The 20361-nt window shown below is 43.8% G+C and overlaps 1 long non-coding RNA gene across 2 annotated transcripts; it reads right to left on the bottom strand.

The window, feature by feature from the left end:
• Positions 1-805: 805 nt before the first annotated feature.
• On the bottom strand, positions 806-20149 carry LOC139832254 (uncharacterized). Of its 2 annotated transcripts, XR_011747099.1 has the most exons (3): positions 19812-20118; positions 2349-2429; positions 806-1086 (listed from the first exon to the last, which is right to left on the bottom strand). It is a non-coding gene; the product is annotated as an uncharacterized lncRNA (long non-coding RNA). The 2 variants fall into 2 exon arrangements; XR_011747098.1 differs by lacking the exon at positions 806-1086 and having other exon boundaries at positions 2260-2429; positions 19812-20149.
• Positions 20150-20361: the final 212 nt, after the last annotated feature.

Here is a 20361-nt window from a genome sequence, read left to right as displayed (position 1 = left end):
CGCCCAGTTTGACAATTTCTCCAGGATAGGTCTGACGAGATGAAAGTCGACAACGTCATTCGCGCGGGCACTTCGCCTCGGCATGGCAGGAGAAGCTGAAATCCTAGCAGCGTTGCGTGGTAAAGGTAGGGGTAACCTCCCTCTTGGGTTACCCTCTCCATTTGCCCCTACCAAATTTTGTCTTCCCCCAATTTTTGCATCGGTTGCGGCTGCGACAACCCAGATCTGGTAGCGCGCATCTCCCTTCGGTCTTCGGTGTCGGACCAGGGTCGTCGTTTCCAGCCGCGGCGGAGCCTGCGCACATCTGCGGTGGCTTTCGGCCGTGTCCATCGTCCGCCATGATGGAGGTAAGGGGAAACTCCTCTGCTCTACTGTATTGTGAGATTCATGGTGGTAGTACTAGTTGGATTGTATAAGACCGTTCGTAATGCATAGATCTTGTTTGAGTAGATCGACCAGCTCCAGCTTGTGCATCACGCCGTCGCACTCATCGTTTACATACAAGCCTAGATCATGATTGTAAGCCCCAGGAGTAGGAAAACCCAGAGCGCGCAGGTAAGAGGGATTTATGTGCATGAGATCACTACAAGGGACAGGTCGCCTCGCATTCCCAAGCATATGGGTAGGCCAAGCAACAGCTCGACACGTCCATGCACACAACACCCACCTCAAAGGCTCACGATAGGCTTTCCAAGCCTGAGTGCTTCACCTTCCTGTGCACTTCACACATACACACACTGTGCACAGGATACGAGGGTAGAATACAGCTTGAATATCCCAACATGACTATGTATGACACAAAAGATGGAAATAAGGTTCATATATATAGCAACGCTCTAATGAGCAAGATCCAAATGACACTCAGAGGACACATGTTCCAACATTACATCATACATAAGATAGCCAAATAGTCTGGGTACAGACAAGAACCAAATGGGACTAAGAGTCCTGAAGATAATCAAGCGGTGTTCCCATAACCAACATGCCACAGGCTGCTGCCTTAGGAACGATCCTGCTACGCAACGAAGTCATCGTCCGTGAACTCAACAAAGTAGCCACATGCGTACTGCTCATCATCTGTCGTACCTGTTTGTCGAAAAGCGGGTTCCGGAAAAAGAGGGAGAAAAACGAGGGTAAGTACCAAATGACACGTACTTGCGAGACAAGACCAGCTATGCTTGCTGGTGGGCGGTGTAAACTTCGCCCGGCTATATGGTGGAGTTTAGCGGCAGCAAAGCACTAACCAATAGAGACACGCTACAACTTCCGTCTAATAGAGAAGGTGAGAGAGCGCATAATCTAGCAGTTCTATACTCTGCAAACAAACCCTGCCATTGCGACCCCCCTTAGCCAAGAGGTACTAACAAGGCACTCACACAGTTGACAATTTTATATCCATTCCATTATAATAGGGCTAACTTACTACGCAAGTAATTAGCAAGTTATTAGCGACAACTTTAGGTGTAAGTTGTTCTATGATCGAGTTAAACAGCTCCAAGTCGTCCATAACCGCGGACACGGCTTATCGATAAGATACCCTGCAGGGGTGCACCAATGTTACCATACACGCATGCTCGAACCCGCATAGCAAGTGCGGAGTCTCACAACAAGACCGTTCCCAAATCAACAAGAATGCCTAGGGGGGCCACCCGCCTAAGCTACCCGTAACGAAGTTTGGCCGTACTCCGAGACGGACTCAGAGGTTTGCGCCGGCGGCTAGGCGTGCGAACCACACGCTTCGCTAAACGTCCCGCAAGGTACAATACAGAATATAAACACCCGAAGGCAACAAGAAGTAAACACCCGAAGGCAACAGTAAGTAAAGCATGGCATACATGGCATAGGCAAATAAAATCAAGGTTGTGGCCCCCTTTTCAACAGACTTGAGAAATGGTAATGGGTGATGGGGGGTCCCGATAAATCCTCCCACGAGTGGTTAGCGCGCTCAGTCTTAGAAACAGATAACAAGAACTCGGGTCCTAGGGGACATTAGCAAGTCAAAGTTCCGATGCTTTCGCAAAGGGGCTCACAGATGCCTCTGCATATTGTATCCCTTAGCAATTTTAAGTTGTAGCAAAAGTTATCATCATCATCATTTTGAAAAGGTAGTGCATGTGTCAACATCTCGACAAGATATCCTGAACATTTCGAGATATCAACAAAAACCCTAAACTCGCCTACGACTCGCAAAGCTGGCAAACAACAAACAATAGGTAGGGCGAGGAGGTGTATCTCGGACATATAGGTAACATGTGGATAGGACACGTGACACAACAGAATCGCAACATAAGGATAGCAATAGATCAAAAGAGCATGTAAAAGTAAAATAGGTGAAGGGGTGGGCTCGCCTGTCAGATCAGAGGTAGAAGCACCGACACGATCCTCCAGGGGGAACTCGTACTCCTGCTCGTACTGCTCTGCGTCGGTGTCTACTCGGGAAGAACCAAATAGCACATACAAGAAAAGTAATAGAACAAATCAATACAAGTAAATTCAATGCGCAATATGATGCATGATGGCATGGCAAGATGATTTGTGCAAGGAAAAATTAAGTGGGGTGCTCATAATTCACATGAAATGATAAACACCCTCACATATACCTTAATTGGTTTTGCAAGTTTTAATTTGCGGTGACCCAGCATACCACTGCATGTTGTAGTATACAAGTCGTTGATATGATCTTTGCGAAGGGACTTCTTCACAATTTGCCATATCCCTCAGAGTGGTACAACAGAAACATTGCAGGTCATAACACTCCATACTTTATTACAGACATTGTCTTAACAAGTTGGTATTCTCACAGGTCCTATGAGAACACCCTAAGATACTACTTAAGTACGATTACAACTCATAACAAATATAAAGAGAGCTCAACAACTTATTTAGGTAAGTTCTACGTTGCTCGGCTCTATGATGCTAGGGTATGTCACTACTCCTCCACCTCCGTGTCATCTGGTCCGTAGACTATCCCATAGTCTACGCCTTCCACTCCGCCGGTAAGATCAGGTTCTTCGTAGACCAGCTCGTAACTTCCTTCTGGTGCTCCATCGTTGATGGCCTCCACCTCCGGATCACAGTCTAGCAAGGGTGTCGAAAGAAAGTGAGTACAGGGGTACTCAGCAAGTTCTAAAAGAATAAAAAGGTGTTTGATGCACTAGCTACGACCATTGATCAGGAAATCGTAGGTCAATGCATGTTTTGCAATCATTTCTTCAAAAGGTTGCTTTTATTATGAAAACTATGCCCGTCAGTCTTCACATGTTGACTAGAACTTCGTGGAGTTCCTTTCCTGCCGCGTTCGCAGTTCCCTTCCCGGAACAAGGAGTGACAGCCACAATTTGATACACTCTGCAGAGGTGCGTTACTTTTCCCACAAGAGATCTCACCCTTTTTGCCATCCGCAGGGACTTGCCCCGTTCACACTTCCTTTGGTGTGAGGCCAGGTATAAAGATCCAAGCCCACACCGCCTTCTCCGCGATCGCAAACCCACCCTTTTGTCCAACCGTACACCCCCATTAGACTTCCCCGATAATACGGCTTTACTCACGGTGTACTCCGGACAATCCTTCATAGATGGTAGAGCTTATCATCACTAATGGATGGGGATTTAAAAGGATATCCCAACCTATTGCGGAAGTGCCTCCAACACCCCACCGGCTCTACCAATCCGTTGGCGTGCAGAAGGGAAAAGATACGGCTGGCTTCCCCAGAGCCATTATAGATCTCATGGTCAACGCGATTTGTACGGCGCTAGAATCACTGGACGGCATTGGTAATTAATCCTAGGGTGATATAACCCATTGCAATGGAACCTCCACCATATCAACACATACCATGGTTCCATTGCCAGCCACATAGTCATATTCATAGTTGGAAAGTAACATTTCATTTGCGATGCATGAATGATAAGTATATAGCTTTGCATTAAAGTAGTAGAAAATACTCAAGTTGACATGAGCAAGGGTGAACTTGCCTGTGGACTGCGAGATAGTGCAGTTCAATGCAGTTGATGGAACCTGGACCTCGGGTTCTGTAAGAAGCATCATTGTCCGGTAAGGACAATGTTATAAAATCCAAATAATGCAATCATGGATGTATTATTTTATGTTGGATCCCTTTACCCCGCTGAGTTATATCAATTTAGGGTTGCGTTTAAGATTTATGTCTTCGACAGTAATTTACAATTGATTTAAATGTATAAATCATTGTAATTCACACAAAGTACACAATTCAAAGTAAAACTATTTTACTTGATGATTTCCTTAATCATTCCAAAAATAATTTGAAATTATTGAGTTACCTCTATAGTTTTTGGAATAAAAAGGAATATAGTATAATTCTTGGAAAAATACCCTTTTCAATAAAAATGACTTGGAATATTAGAATTTCATTTTGAAATGTTTGAAAATAAGTATTTGAACTTATTTGAGATTTTTCCTTGAATTTTAATTACAAGGAAATAATAATTTTAAATTCCAAGTTATTATTTAAATTCTTAAAATTCATAACTTTGAATTTGTTTCATAAATTCCATTCATATTTTATTCTTGTTAAGATTTATTTTTCATTCATTAATCCAATTTTTAATGGATTTTTAGAGTTGTATTTGATTTATTAAAATTTGGTAAAGTTCTGGCTTTTTATTAAATGTTAAAAGACTAAAATACCCCCTGGACCTTATTGGGCCCAGCCCAATGACCTAAGCCCATGGGACAGCCCACTAAGGCTTGCCCCATAGCGGCTCGGTGGCGCTGAACGGCCCACCGCTCTCACTCACTCGGCCCTCTCTCTCTCTCGTCCACCTCTAACCCTAACCTCTCGCGACGCTCTGGCGATGGCGTCGCCGCCATGGTCGCCGCCTCGCTCCGGCCATCGCCGTGCTCCTCCGCCGTAGCCACCTACCGAACTAGAACCGCCGCGTGCAGATCTATCGATCTGTCCGCGTAGTTTTCCCCTTCTCTTCCTCTCCTGGCGAATCGCCTCCGTTCTGGATCTCGCGGAGATTCGCCTCGACGAACTCCGGCGAGCGCTCGTCCTCGCCGACGATGGGTGTGCTCACTGGGTTGACTCGGCGCGGTGTCGCTCATGCATGCTCGTCCCGTCGCCTCGAGTGCTTCGCTATGGTGGTGCTGGGTTCGTGTTTGGGTTCGCCGGCGTAACGTCGGCGCCTACCACTGGACTCGCAGCCCGCAGGGCCGCGCGAGCACCGCCTCGCCATGCCCTAGCTTCGCCTGTGCGCAAGTAAGTGTTGCATCTCCTCCTTCTCTTCTCGTGCGCCTCCCTTGCCACTGTTCTTCTTCCTCCTCATGCTCTGTTGCTCTCTAGTGATCCCGTGATCACCGTAGCCATGCTATTGCCGCGCAATTTTCACCGTGCTTCACATCGCAAGCTCATGACCCAATTACCATTTACCGGCATCGGCACATGCCGCTTTGCTTGCTATTCATGCCGTGCTTGCTTCTCTGTGCTCCTAGCATGCTCTGTACTTGCCATGCTCTACCGTGCTTGCTCAAAAGCTAACTATGCCATGCTATGCTTGGTTATGACTTGCTTGTGCTTACCGGTATATCATGCTTGCTTGTCTAGGTGTATTTGTGATGCATCGGTGACACTTGTGTGTGTGCCGGTGGTGCATGATCTGCTTCATTGCTATCTATGCAAGCCAATGATCCATTGGATCATTCTTGCTTGTTGGCTAACTTCCCCGTGTAGCTTGGCTTGCCGCAATTGATCCATTTGATCAATTCAATGTCGATAATGGCTTCTTGATTAATACCGTGGCTAAGTGATTCAATTTCCTTTGTGATACTGATGCTCAAGCATCACTATCTTTAATTGCTTACTTAAGCTACTGGACTTGCTCGATGGTTATGGTGCGATGAGTAAATTGTGTTGCTTAATAGTGTGCTATCACGATTGCTAAGCATGGATCTGTGATAAATTCATGCTTGTATTAATTAAATTATGATGAACTGCTTATGCGATGATTTAAATGATTTGCTTGCAAATGACTTAGTCTGTTCATGATTATCTGGCAAGCAATTGAATCTGAATCCATTCCTGGATAATGATGTGCTATGTTTGGCTTCATTTTAGTTGATGCTAAGTGTGATGTGACCTCAGTGGCCTTGCTCCTGATTGGTTGCTCACAAAAATAGTTGGATCTTGTGGCTACTCAACCTTTGCTTGCATATTTGGGAATCATCCTTGAGATGAATGCTAATATGCTTGCCTGATGAAAATCTAGGGTTTACTGATGGTTCATAGCTCAGGATTTACTGTGTAGTCTTAGCTGCTAATCCTTGCAATTCATCTAATGGTGCTATCTCGTGCATGTGATCTGGCTATGGTGTGCATCTCGTGCATGTGTGCTAGTTTACGTGTACAAGATCTGTACCTAGATGCTTTCTATTTTTAGTAGCTTTTGGTAGCGGTAATCCTTGGTGAAAACCAAGTGATGATCTACCCATATGAGCATCTGCTCATCCCATGCTTATTTCATGCATATGTGATGGATCAAATCCATTGGATCCGTCCGGTATTTGGTATACCTTGTTCCAGCTCCTAGTGTGAAATATTTGGTTGATGCAAACTTGGGGTTTCTGTACTCAGCCCTTCACCTCCAATCTCTGGTTGATCTTCTCAGGTCACCATGATTCCTGGTGACTAAGTTGGTTGTGTTGGTTTCTGTTCTTGGTTATGAACTGGATGAACTGTGCTTGTTCTTGCTTCACCCTTACCTGATGATTTGCAAATGTGGTCGACTGACATGGTTCTAGGGTTTGTGTGCTATTTATATGGCCTCTACTTCATCCCTGGCCATGACACACAAGCTCATTTACTTTATGACTCATCCTTTGCCTTGCCTTGCTGTTGCTTGCCTAGCAACAGCCTTGCTATGGTGAAACTTGAGCCCTCTGTGGCTGCTCAGGGTTGGTCCGCTCGATCCTATCTGTGCTATCCAGGTTTTGGACAAGCACAAGTGTGCGTGTGATGTTGTTCACTGTCCAAACTGAATTTCTGTGATGTTTTTCACTCTGTCCAAACTGAATTTCTAACACTTAATATCCTTTCTAGCACTTGTGATTTGTTTTGCAGGTTTTGAAGTTGAGTATGACCAGAAGATGTCCTTCAAGCATTTAGTCTAGGTTTTAGTTTAGGAAAATCTTGTAATTTTCCTTTTTCATTTCTGTTTATTATTATACATCAATTCTTGTATCAAAAATATTGTAAAGACTATGTATTACGTGTTGATGATCAATAAAGCTCAAGTTTTGGTTTATGAGCTTTGTATTATATAATGTTTATATTCTTGATGAAATATTATTTGATATTCACTTTGAAATTCAAAGTGATTTGAATTTTATATCTTGTGTTTGAATTCTAAATTCAATGTTTATATGGTGTGATGTTTATAGTTAATTGTTTAACATTTATCAAATGCAAACATTCCCCAAAGTAACAAGTTACAAAAGAGATCATGTCAAAATTTCCCTAACTCACATTGCCTAACCCTAAGTGCAAAATGAGAGAGAACCTCGATCCCTCTTAGGTTTAGTTGCAATAAGGCGCGAAAATTTCCCCCGTTTTGCAATGAAATGCACATCCCATTTCTAAATCTACCCTTCGTTGTTCCTATGTTCTGGGTTATTACAGCCTCTCCCCTTAATGAAACTTCGTCCCGAAGTTAAGATTGGTACCCTGAACATCTCGGGTAAGACTTCCTTAATTCTTCTTCCGTCTCCCAAGTTGCTTCTCGCTCAGGATGATGTTGCCATTGAACTTTGCAGTATTTGATTGCTCTGTTTCTTAACTTCTTCCATTGTACTTCTAAGATCTTTTCCGGTCTTTCCACATAAGTTAGGTCAGATTGCAATTCTATTTCTTCATATGTGATGGGATCATCCAAGTTGCCTTCAAACACTTTACGAGTTGTGAAACATGAAACACATTATGAACTTGACTTAGTTGTCTTGCGGTAACTCCAACTCAAAAGCTGTTCCTTGATTCTGACTGAGTATCTTAAATGGTCCAATATATCGAGGACTTAACTTTCCTTTCACTCCGAACCTCTTAAGTCCTTTCATTGGGCTAACCTTTAAATAAACCATGTCTCCCACTTTCGGTTCCCAATCTCTTCTCTTTAAGTCGGCATAACTCTTCTGACGACTCTGAGCTATTTTGAGTCTATCCCGGATCACCTCGATGACGTCTTGTCTCTCATTGATGTAGTCCGGTGTAAACTCCTTGTTTTCTCCGGTTTCAAACCAACAAATTGGTGATCGACACTTTCTTCCGTACAATGCTTCGTACGGTGCCATCTGGATGCTACTCTGATAACTGTTGTTATATGAGAACTCCGCTAGAGGTAAATGGTCCTCCCATGAGCCTCCAAAGTTCAGAGCACAGGCTCTACCGGTTTGTGGATGATATGCTGTACTGAAATCCAATTTGGATCCCAAAGCTTCTTGTAGTCGTTTCCAGAATGCTGATGTGAAAATTGAACCTCTATCTGAAACTATCTTCTTTGGTACTCCATGCTTACTCACAATCTCTTTCACATATATATCCACAAGCTTTTCTGCAGTATCCTTTGTGTTTACGGCTATGAAATGAGCACTCTTGGTAAGCCTGTCCACTATTACCCATATCATATCCTTCTTCTTACTAGTCATTGGTAGACCAGTAACAAAATCCATTCCGATTTCATCCCATTTCCACTCCGGTATCTCTAGTGGTTTGAGTAATCCCGCAGGACTCTGATGTTCTGCCTTCACTCGTTGACATGTATGACATTCCGAGACATATTGTGCTATTTCTCTTTTCATGTTGTTCCACCAGAACATCTCCTTCAAATCCATATACATCTTAGTACTTCCTGGATGTATGGAATAAAGGGTTTCATGTGCTTCCTTTAATATGATTGACTTCACTTCTGGATCATCTGGTACACAGATCCTTTTCTGGAAGTATAATGAATCAAAATCCCCTAGATGGAATTCCGATGGTCTTCCTTCACCAATCCTCTTGATTTCCTCTTGTATGAACAAATCATCCGCTTGCTTCCGGATAATCTCATATTTCAAATCTGAATACATCTCATCCATAATCCTCATGGTTGCTATACTTCCCTTATCATCACCTTGAATAAACAAAATCTGAGCCTCCTCTAGCTCTTTCCGAAGTTCCTTTGGAATCTCCCATTCCGTAGGTTGATTCTCCGTACTCTTCCTACTTAGGGCATCTGCTACTACATTAGCCTTGCACAGTGTATAGTTGATCTTAAGGTCGTAATCCTTAATCAACTCTAACCATCTCTTCTTGTCTCATGTTTAATTCCTTCGAGTGAAGAAATATTTCAAACTTTTGTGATCGGTGTATAACTCACACTTGGATCCATATAGAAATTGTCTCCAACTCTTGAGCATACACAACTCGCCGCTAACTCTAGATCATGTCTTTGGGTAGTTGTGTTCATGGGGTTTCAACTGTCTTGATCCATAAGCTATTACCTTCCGATCTTGCATAAGAACACATCCAAGTCCATTCTTGGAAGCATCACAATACACCGTGTAATCCTTTCCAGGTTCAGGAACTGCTAACACTGGTGTTGTGGTTAACTTATCTTTGAGTGTTTGGAAGCTGGCTTCACACTCATCAGTCCACACAAATGGAGTATTTTTCTTGAGTAACTTGGTCATTGGTCCTGCAATCTTGAAAATCCCTCTATGAATCTCCGATAATAGCCTGCCATACCAAGAAATCCTCGTATCTCCTTAGCATTTTTAGGTGATTTCCATTCCAATACGGTGAACCTTGCTTGGATTCACCGCTATGCCTTCTTTGGTTATGACATGTCCAAGAAACTCAACACTATCCAACCAAAATTTGCACTTGCTAAACTTTTGCATATAGTCGATGTTCCCTCAAAGTTTGCAGAACTATCTTCAAATGCTTGGCATGTTCTTCTTTATCTTTGGAATAGATTAGAATATCATCTATGAACACTATCACAAACTTGTCCAAGTACTTCATGAATATCTTGTTCATCAAATTCATGAAAATTGCTGGTGCATTTGTTAGTCCAAATGGTACAACCAAGTATTCATGGTGTCCATACCTTGATCTGACACTGTTTTTGGTACATCCTCCTTCTTGATCCTGATTTGATGGTATCCCTGACCTTAAATCTATCTTTGAGAAGACTCCCGCTCCTTGAACTTGATCAAAAAGGTCTTGAATTCTAGGTAAAGGATACTTGTTCTTGATAGTTACATTGTTCAAATTTACGTAATCTCCACACATTCTCTTTCCTCCATCTCTTTTATCCACAAAAATAACTGGTGTACCCCATGGTGATACACTTTCTTGAATGAATCCCTTTTGTTCTAACTCATCAATCTGAGCTTTCAGTTCCGCTAATTCCTTTGGCCCCATCTTATATGGTGGTTGTGCTATTGGTGCTGTGCTGGAATCGGATCGATTGTGAATTCTATCTCTCTATCGGGTGGCATTCCCGGTAGTTCTTTAGGAAATACATCCTTAAACTCATTCACTACAGAATATCTTCAATTCTCACCTCCTTCGGGCTATTTAGTTCCAATCCGATCTCCAACTCACCGTACTTATCTCCTTGGAACACTATTCGACCTCCGATGGAGTTGCGAAGTGATACTGTTTTGTCTCCACAGTTAATCACCGCTCCATTTTCTGTCAACCAATCCATACCTAGGATGACTGATATGTCCTTCATGGGTATGATGAATAGGTCCGCGAAATACACACAGTCACATATGGTTAGGACTTGTGCTTCTTTCACGTGGGTTACTAAGATCGTCCCGCGGATAGAACAGGTTATAGGGGTTTCTAACTTAGAACATCTAAGCCCGAATTTTTCCACAAACTCCAATGCAAGAAACGATGTGGTTGCTCCAGTATCAAATAATACTTTGCCAGGATGAGTAAGAATGCTTAGCGTACCTAAGACTGTTTGATCCGACTCTTCCGCTTGTTCCAAAGATGTGCAATTCAGCTTTCCATAAGGCTTTCCCCTCTTGTTGTTGTTGTTGTTGTAGTTGCGGTTCTTTGTTGTTGTTGTTGTTGTTGTTGTTGTTGTTGCGGTTGTTGTTGTTGTTTCCACCTCGTCCTCCGCAGCTCGTCCGCTCCAGACGCCTTGTTTGGACAATCCGGCTTAATGTGTCCTTCCTTCCCACAACCATAACGAGATGATTACGGGTTTTCGACAATCTTTACGCAAATGACCCCTCGTGCCACAATTGTTGCGAGATGATTTGGTTGATTGGATTCGACTCGACCTCCCGGTTGTATTGATTACCAGTAGTAGGTCGGTATCGGGGTTTGAAACTCCGATCAGGTGTTGGTTTACCGATTGGGTACTTCCTTGGCTCGATACGAGCCCTCTTCCTCCTATCCTCTTGGACTTGCGGTAATCATCCTCGAAAGTGATTGCCGAGTCAATCAGTTCACGGAATTCGGCGGTCCGTGCCAACCTTAGTTGCATCTTCATGTATGGATTCATGCCTTTCATGAACCGCTTCTTCCTCTTCTCCTCTGTATCTACATCCTCGGTGCATACCTGGATAACCTGTTGAAATCCCGAACATATTGCATAATGGGTGCGATTCTGTCGTAGTTCGTCAAACTCCCTCTTCTTCAGCTCCACCACGCTGTCCGAACATGAGCTTCCCGAAACTTCTTCTTGAACTCCTCCCAGGTGAACACCTTATCGGGAGGGTGTCTTTGCTACAAGGTTCTCCCACCATGACGTGGCTGCTGGTCCCGACAACGAGATAAGTGGTATATCCGATCTTCTCCTCATCGTTGCAACCAACGGTCTTCGACTTCCTTTCCGTATCCATAAGCCAATCTTCGGCGTCCATTGGTTGGAGCTGATGTAAATGGTAGTGGTCTTGCATTTTGGAAGTCCGATAGAGTTACTCCCTTGCCTTCATTACCCCTATCATTGATGACGTGGGTAAAGAAATCTTGCATGTTCTTGCTCACGCTTTCTGGTAACGCCTCCTATCTTCCTCCATTGTCCTCATATACTGTTGGAAGTCTGGGTGCATCATTGGGTGTGGTGGTGGTGGTGCATTCTCTGCTCTAGCTGCTGCATCTGCCTCCTCTTTTTCTCTTGCTTCCCGCTCTCTGCGAGCCTCTTCGGTTTCTACTAACGCCATTTTCCCCTAGTCCTGTAACAAAGAGCGATTACTCATAATTACACCATGCAAATGCTTTCGAGCTCAACTCAATGCCCAGAACTAGTCACACAATGAAATCAAGAAGCAAATACAAAACAAACATTTATTATGCATATACTTTGTATAATACATAACACACTCACAAACTTATATTACATGTGGTACATATAAACCACTTATTTGGCTCAAAGCCCAAGCCAACGGGAATTTAAAATACGCTCTATTACAATACCACCTAGATTACTTTATTCTTCCTCGGAGCTCTACTCCTCGTCATCATAGCTCGCCTCCGCGTACATCCACAGGGGTCCATCCGGTACAGCGGTTTGTCCTCCGAACACCGTCCGGAATGAAGGTTCTTCCCGTAGGTATGTAGTCTGAATCGGACGAAGTGCCGAGACAGAGATCTGTCATGCCAAAGTAACTAGACAAAGACTCATATATATCCCCAGTGGGATACAGCTCATCTTCTCCTGTCATCCATGGAGGATTCCTATTCACTTGACCCCTCATCTTCTTCTTCTTCTTTTTCTTAGTTCCCGAACTCTCACCTACGACGTACTGGGATGTTTTGGGTAACCCCATCTCCAAATCTAAAGAATGGAGTTGGTGTCTTTCTCTTCCTGCCCAAAGCTTTGGTTAATATTCTGGTTAACCGCGCCTCCTTCATCCTCTGACTCACAAGTGATGGGTTCTCCTTCATCTCCAAATGGTTCCCCAAAACGCCAACCAGTCGAATTCTCAATTGGTGACTCCGAGCAGTTTAGGTTCCTGGAATCATCTCCCCCATATCCAGACTCATATGATGCTGACACATGTGGATAATGTGGAACAAAGTTGGGTGTGAGTGGATCTTTATGGGATAACTGGTCACTCAAATCTACATAGCTGTCTAGGCTAAAGAAAGGTGTAGTATGTTGTGGTTGTGCCCTCAAATCACGCATCCGAGTTTGGACTTTATCAGGGTCCGTGAACTCAGCTAGCATGTGGTCAATCTCACCTCTCATCTTCATGTGTAAAAGGTACATCGTGGTCAATAAAGACTTACAGCTATCCATGTCTTTGTCTGCAGCCTTCGTGGACTTATGTGTGCTAACACCAAATGATTTAGAGTGGGATCCTCATCTTCCTCGGCATGAGGTATATGAGAAAACACTGAACATAGCAGTTCTACTGACTTATGCTGCCTTATCTCAAGGATTGCCTTGAATAGGCCCATGTGGTAGGCTGTGGTGATAGTTTTGGCTTCTCCGTATGGCATTATACGACTCATCGAGCTTTTCCGGTAGTTGGACCGATACTCTGCACTTGGCTAGGATTTCCCCATCATAGTAGGTATACTTGATAACAGGTATCCGTGGATCACAATGAAGTTCCTTCAGCATCCCACACAGGAGAGCTGTTATTGGTCCATCATAATCACCATATTTCTAGAGAATCCTTTACTATTTCTACTAGACTCCTACAGGTTTCTTCCCTATACTAGGTTTTTCCAACCTAAGGTCGCAACATTTGCTCTGATACCAGCTGCGGTGACCCAAAGATACCACCGCATGTTGTAGTATACAAGTCGTTGATATGATCTTTGCGAAGGGACTTCTTCACAATTTGCCATATCCCTCGTAGTGGTACAACGAAACATTGCAGTCATAACACTCCATACTTTATTACAGACATTGTCTTAACAAGTTGGTATTCTCACAGTCCTATGAGATCTCGCTAAGATACTACTTAAGTACGATTACAACTCATAACAAATATAAAGAGAGCTCAACAACTTATTTAGGTAAGTTCTACGTTGCTCGGCTCTATGATGCTAGGGTATGTCACTACTCCTCCACCTCCGTGTCATCTGGTCCGTAGACTATCCCATAGTCTACGCCTTCCACTCCGCCGTAAGATCGGGTTCTTCGTAGACCAGCTCGTAACTTCCTTCCGGTGCTCCATCGTTGATGGCCTCCACCTCCGGATCACGATCTAGCAAGGGTGTCGAAAGAAAGTGAGTACAGGGTACTCGGCAAGTTCTAAAAGAATAAAAAGGTGTTTGATGCACTAGCTACGACCATTGATCAGAAATCGCAGTCAATGCATGTTTTGCAATCATTTCTTCAAAAGGTTGCTTTTATTATGAAAACTATGCCCGTCGGTCTTCACATGTTGACTAGAACTTCGTGGAGTTCCTTTCTGCCGCGTTCAGCTTCCCTTCCGGAACAAGGAGTGACAAGCCACAATTTGATACACTCTGCAGAGGTGCGTTACTTTTCCCACAAGAGATCTCACCCTTTTTGCCATCCGCAGTGGACTTGCCCCCGTTCACACTTCCTTTGGTGTGAGGCCAGGTATAAAGATCCAAGCCCACACCGCCTTCTCCGCGACCGCAAACCCACCCTTTTGTCCAACCGTACACCCCGCAGACTTCCCCGATAATACGGCTTTACTCACGGTGTACTCCTGACAATCCTTCATAGATGGTAGAGCTTATCATCACTAATGGATGGGGATTTAAAAGGATATCCCAACCTATTATGCGGAAGTGCCTCCAACACCCCACCGGCTCTACCAATCCGTTGGCGTGCGTAAGGGAAAAGATACGGCTGGCTTCCCAGAGCCATTATAGATCTCATGGTCAACGCGATTTGTACGGCGCTAGAATCACCGGACAAGCATTGGTAATTAATCCTAGGGTGATATAACCCATTGCAATGGAACCTCCACCATATCAACACATACCATGGTTCCATTGCCACCACATAGTCATATTCATAGTTGGAAAGTAACATTTCATTTGCGATGCAGAATGATAAGTATATAGCTTTGCATTAAAGTAGTAGAAAATACTCAAGTTGACATGAGCAAGGGTGAACTTGCACGTGGACTGCGAGATAGTGCGGTTCAATGCGATTGATGGAACCTGGACCTCGGGTTCTCAGAAGAAGCATCATTGTCCGGTAAGGACAATGTTATAAAATCCAAATAATGCAATCATGGATGTATTATTTTATGTTGGATCCCTTTACCCCGCTGAGTTATATCAATTTAGGGTTGCGTTTAAGATTTATGTCTTCGACAGTAATTTACAATTGATTTAAAAGTATAAATCATTGTAATCCACACAAAGTACACAATTCAAAGTAAAACTATTTTACTTGATGATTTCCTTAATCATTCCAAAAATAATTTGAAATTATTGAGTTACCTCTATAGTTTTTGGAATAAAAAGGAATATATATTTTTCTTGGAAAAATACCCTTTTCAATAGAAATGACTTGGAATATTAGAATTTCATTTTGAAATGTTTGAAAATAAGTATTTGAACTTATTTGAGATTTTTCCTTGAATTTTAATTACAAGGAAATAATAATTTTAAATTCCAAGTTATTATTTAAATTCTTAAAATTCATAACTTTGAATTTGTTTCATAAATTCCATTCATATTTTATTCTTGTTAAGATTTATTTTTCATTCATTAATCCAATTTTTAATGGATTTTTAGAGTTGTATTTGATTTATTAAAATTTGGTAAAGTTCTGGCTTTTTATTAAATGTTAAAAGACTAAAATACCCCCTGGACCTTATTGGGCCCAGCCCAATGACCTAAGCCCATGGGACAGCCCACTAAGGCTTGCCCCATAGCGGCTCGGTGGCGCTGAACGGCCCACCGCTCTCACTCACTCGGCCCTCTCTCTCTCTCGTCCACCTCTAACCCTAACCTCTCGTGACGCTCTGGCGATGGCGTCGCCGCCATGGTCGCCGCCTCGCTCCGGCCATCGCCGTGCTCCTCCGCCGTAGCCACCTACCGAACTAGAACCGCCGCGTGCAGATCTATCGATCTGTCCGCGTAGTTTTCCCCTTCTCTTCCTCTCTGGCGAATCGCCTCCGTTACGGATCTCGCGGAGATTCGCCTCGACGAACTCCGGCGAGCGCTCGTCCTCGCCGACGATGGGTGTGCTCTGGGTTGACTCGGCGCGGGTGCTGCTCGCAGCATTTCGTCCCGTCGCCTCAGTGCTTCGCTATGGTGGTGCTTTGGGTTCGTGTTTGGGTTCGCCGGCGTAACGTCGGCGCCTACCCCGGACTCGCAATTTGCAGGGCCGCGCGAGCACCGCCTCGCCATGCCCTAGCTTCGCCTCCGGTGCGCAAGTAAGTGTTGCATCTCCTCCTTCTCTTCCGTGCGCCTCCCTTGCCAACGTTCTTCTTCCTCCTCATGCTGTTGCTCTCTCGGTGATCCCGTGATCACCGTAGCCATGCTATTGCCGCGCAATTTTCCCGTGCTTACATTTCGCAAGCTCATGACCCAATTACCATTTACTTGGTACTGGCACATGCTTGCTTTGCTTGCTATTCATGCTTTGTGCTTGCTTCTCTTTGCTCCTAGCATGCTCTGTACTTGCCATGCTCTACTGTGCTTGCTCAAAAGCTAACTATGCCATGCTATGCTTGGTTATGACTTGCTTGTGCTTACTGGTATATCATGCTTGCTTGTCTAGGTGTATTTGTGATGCATCAGTGACACTTGTGTGTGTGCCAGTGGTGCCTGTGATCTGCTTCAGTGCTATCTATGCAAGCCAATGATCCATTGGATCATTCCTTGCTTGTTGGCTAACTTCCATGTGTAGCTTGGCTTGCCGCAATTGATCCATTTGATCAATTCAATGTCGATAATGGCTTCTTGATTAATACCGTGGCTAAGTGATTCAATTTCCTTTGTGATATCGATGCTCAAGCATCACTATCTTTGCTTACTTAAGCTACGGACTTGCTCCATGGTTATGGTGCGATGAGTAAATTGTGTTGCTTAATAGTGTGCTACTATCGATGCTAAGCATGGATCTGTGATAAATTCATGCTTGTATTAATTAAATTATGATGAACTCGCTTATGCAAGAATGATTTAAATGATTTGCTTGCAAATGACTTAGCTGTTCATGATTATCTGGCAAGCAATTGAATCTGAATCCATTCCTGGATAATGATGTGCTATGTTTGGCTTCATTTTAGTTGATGCTAAGTGTGATGTGACCTCAGTGGCCTTGCTCCTGATTGGTTGCTCACAAAAATAGTTGGATCTTGTGGCTACTCAACCTTTGCTTGCATATTTGGGAATCATCCTTGAGATGAATGCTAATATGCTTGCCTGATGAAAATCTAGGGTTTACTGATGGTTCATAGCTCAGGATTTACTGTGTAGTCTTAGCTGCTAATCCTTGCAATTCATCTACCGGTGCTATCTGTGCATGTGATCTGGCTATGGTGTGCATCCGTGCATGTGTGCTAGTTTCGTGTACAAGATCCTGTACCTAGATGCTTTCTATTTTTAGTAGCTTTTGACTGGCGATAATCCTTGGTGAAAACCAAGTGATGATCTACCCATATGAGCATCTGCTCATCCCATGCTTATTTCATGCATATGTGATGGATCAAATCCATTGGATCTGTCCAGTATTTGGTATACCTTGTTCCAGCCTCCTAGTGTGAAATATTTGGTTGATGCAAACTTGGGGTTTCGTACTCAGCCCTTCACCTCCAATCTCTGGTTGATCTTCTCGTGTCACCATGATTCACAGTGACTAAGTTGGTTGTGTTGGTTTCTGTTCTTGGTTATGAACTGGATGAACTGTGCTTGTTCTTGCTTCACCCTTACCTGATGATTTGCAAATGTGGTCGACTGACATGGTTCTAGGGTTTGTGTGCTATTTATATGGCCTCTACTTCATCCCTGGCCATGACACACAGGCTCATTTACTTTATGACTCATCCTTTGCCTTGCCTTGCTGTTGCTTGCCTAGCAACAGCCTTGCTATGGTGAAACTTGAGCCCTCTGTGGCTGCTCAGGTTTGGTCTCGCTCGATCCTATCCTGTGCTGTCCAGGTTTTGGACAAGCACAAGTGTGCAGTGACAGTGTTCACTGTCCAAACTGAATTTCTGTGATGTTTTTCACTCTGTCCAAACTGAATTTCTAACACTTAATATCCTTTCTAGCACTTGTGATTTGTTTTGCAGGTTTTGAAGTTGAGTATGACCAGAAGATGTCCTTCAAGCATTTAGTCTAGGTTTTAGTTTAGGAAAATCTTGTAATTTTCCTTTTTCATTTCTGTTTATTATTATACATCAATTCTTGTATCAAAAATATTGTAAAGACTATGTATTCTGTGTTGATGATCAATAAAGCTCAAGTTTTGGTTTATGAGCTTTGTATTATATAATGTTTATATTCTTGATGAAATATTATTTGATATTCACTTTGAAATTCAAAGTGATTTGAATTTTATATCTTGTGTTTGAATTCTAAATTCAATGTTTATATGGTGTGATGTTTATAGTTAATTGTTTAACACTTATCAAATGCAAACATTCCCCAAAGTAACAAGTTACAAAAGAGATCATGTCGAAATTTCCCTAACTCACATTGCCTAACCCTAAGTGCAAAATGAGAGAGAACCTCGATCCCTCTTAGGTTTAGTTGCAATAAGGCGCGAAAATTTCCCCCGTTTTGCGATGAAATGCACATCCCATTTCTAAATCTACCCTTCGTTGTTCCTATGTTCTGGGTTATTACATAATTGGATAATTCAGAGATGATGCCAATGATGCATGAGAATGCAAGATTTGAAATCCTCTCACTTTTCTGATGAAAATGGATGTATCATCTGTTGAATTTGGAATTCTAGGTTAGAAGTTATGAATTAGGCAAGTTATAGCAAATTAGTCCCAATTTAAAAAGTGGTCAGATTTTATATTGTTCAAAAGTTCAAACAAACTTAATAGATGGATAGATCATGTTTTTCTTCTGATACTCCAACATATAAAGTTTGTGTGATTTGGATTTTGGAAGATGCAATTTTAAAACGTTTGAAAATAGGCAGGGGCAAAAATATTGATGAACAGCAGTTTGCAAAAAGGGGATTTAAGTCCTGCGCCGGCCAGGATTTGGACCCAGACTGCGGGGTCGTGGCGCTGCGCCACTGGGCTGTGGTTCGAGTTTTGACAGATGCTAGGTAGTTTGCCATGTATGGTGTGTAGTTGCTGTAACTGAAACTTTGAACACTTAACACTGAAGAGCTGACAGTTGGAACTGAAGATTGACACCTGCAGGTAACTTTGTGCACGCGTTTTAAAGCCGCGAGAACGAGGAACCTGTGAAGCCAAACTGAGAATACTCGACGAGTTAAGTAAGTAGATTTTGCCGAGATTGTAGAAGAAGTGGAAAAGCTGGATTTGGTGCACTGTGGAGTCAGCGATGATCGTCGGAAAAGGAGCCCGTGTCGACGGCGAGGAACCGCGGCTTAAACAGAAAAGTCACGGGCACATTTTGAGTTGAAGATGGTGTCGTCTACAGGCAAGGAAACGGATCGCTTCCAAAAGTAAAATTGCAGCCCATACTAGCAGCTTCACAACGGTATAAGGTGCTCGTGCTGGGGTGGACGGTGGCGCCGGCGAGGAACCTCGGAAGTAGCCACCGTGAACAGATCAAAAAAGGACACGTTTATTTCGTTTTTCGTTTTCGATTTCGTTCTCTGCCCCGGATCTCTCGTTTCTGTAGCGATCCAACATCGTAGGGGCATGCAGGGGTATAGGGGAAGGTGGTCGCTCACCCTGGGGTGGTTGACGACGAGGTGGAAGCGGCCGGCGACGAAGAAGAAGGAGGTGGCCGAGCGTGGACGTTGCAGAACTTGGCGTGCTAGCGCAGATCTTGGCGTTCTGGTTCCATGAAGTAGACGTGGAGGAAGAGGGCGCCACCGTGATCTCGTTCCCACGCTCAGGTATCGTCGGTGGAGGCCATGGCGTCGGCGACGGTTTTCTTGCAGGAGGGTTTTCGGGAGGACAGAGCGAGTGGCGGCGCTCGATGGGGATGAAGCGAGCTAGGGTTTGAGCAGAGAGTCACTGCGGTGCTTATAAGAAGAGGAGGAGGGCCGAGCGATGGTGAGAAGGGGCGACGTGGAGAAGCAGGGCTTGCCATTGCCCGATTTAGCGAGTTCCGTCGACGTGGAAAGGTGATCGAGGGAGAGGAGGCTTACCTCTTCGGTAAGATGGTCTGGGCTAGGCCATTGTGGGCTTCGGTGGGTTGCATCGGTGGAAAAGAGAGAGGGAGGTTAGCTGGGCTTGCTGGGTTGGGACACGGTGAAGGTTACTAGGTTTTTATTT

The sequence above is a fragment of the Lolium perenne genome, chromosome 6, assembly GCF_019359855.2.
Source record: "Lolium perenne isolate Kyuss_39 chromosome 6, Kyuss_2.0, whole genome shotgun sequence".
NCBI classification, from domain to species: Eukaryota; Viridiplantae; Streptophyta; class Magnoliopsida; order Poales; family Poaceae; genus Lolium; species Lolium perenne.
Note: the sequence above shows the minus strand (reverse complement) of the source record. Positions and strands in the feature narration are given on the sequence as shown.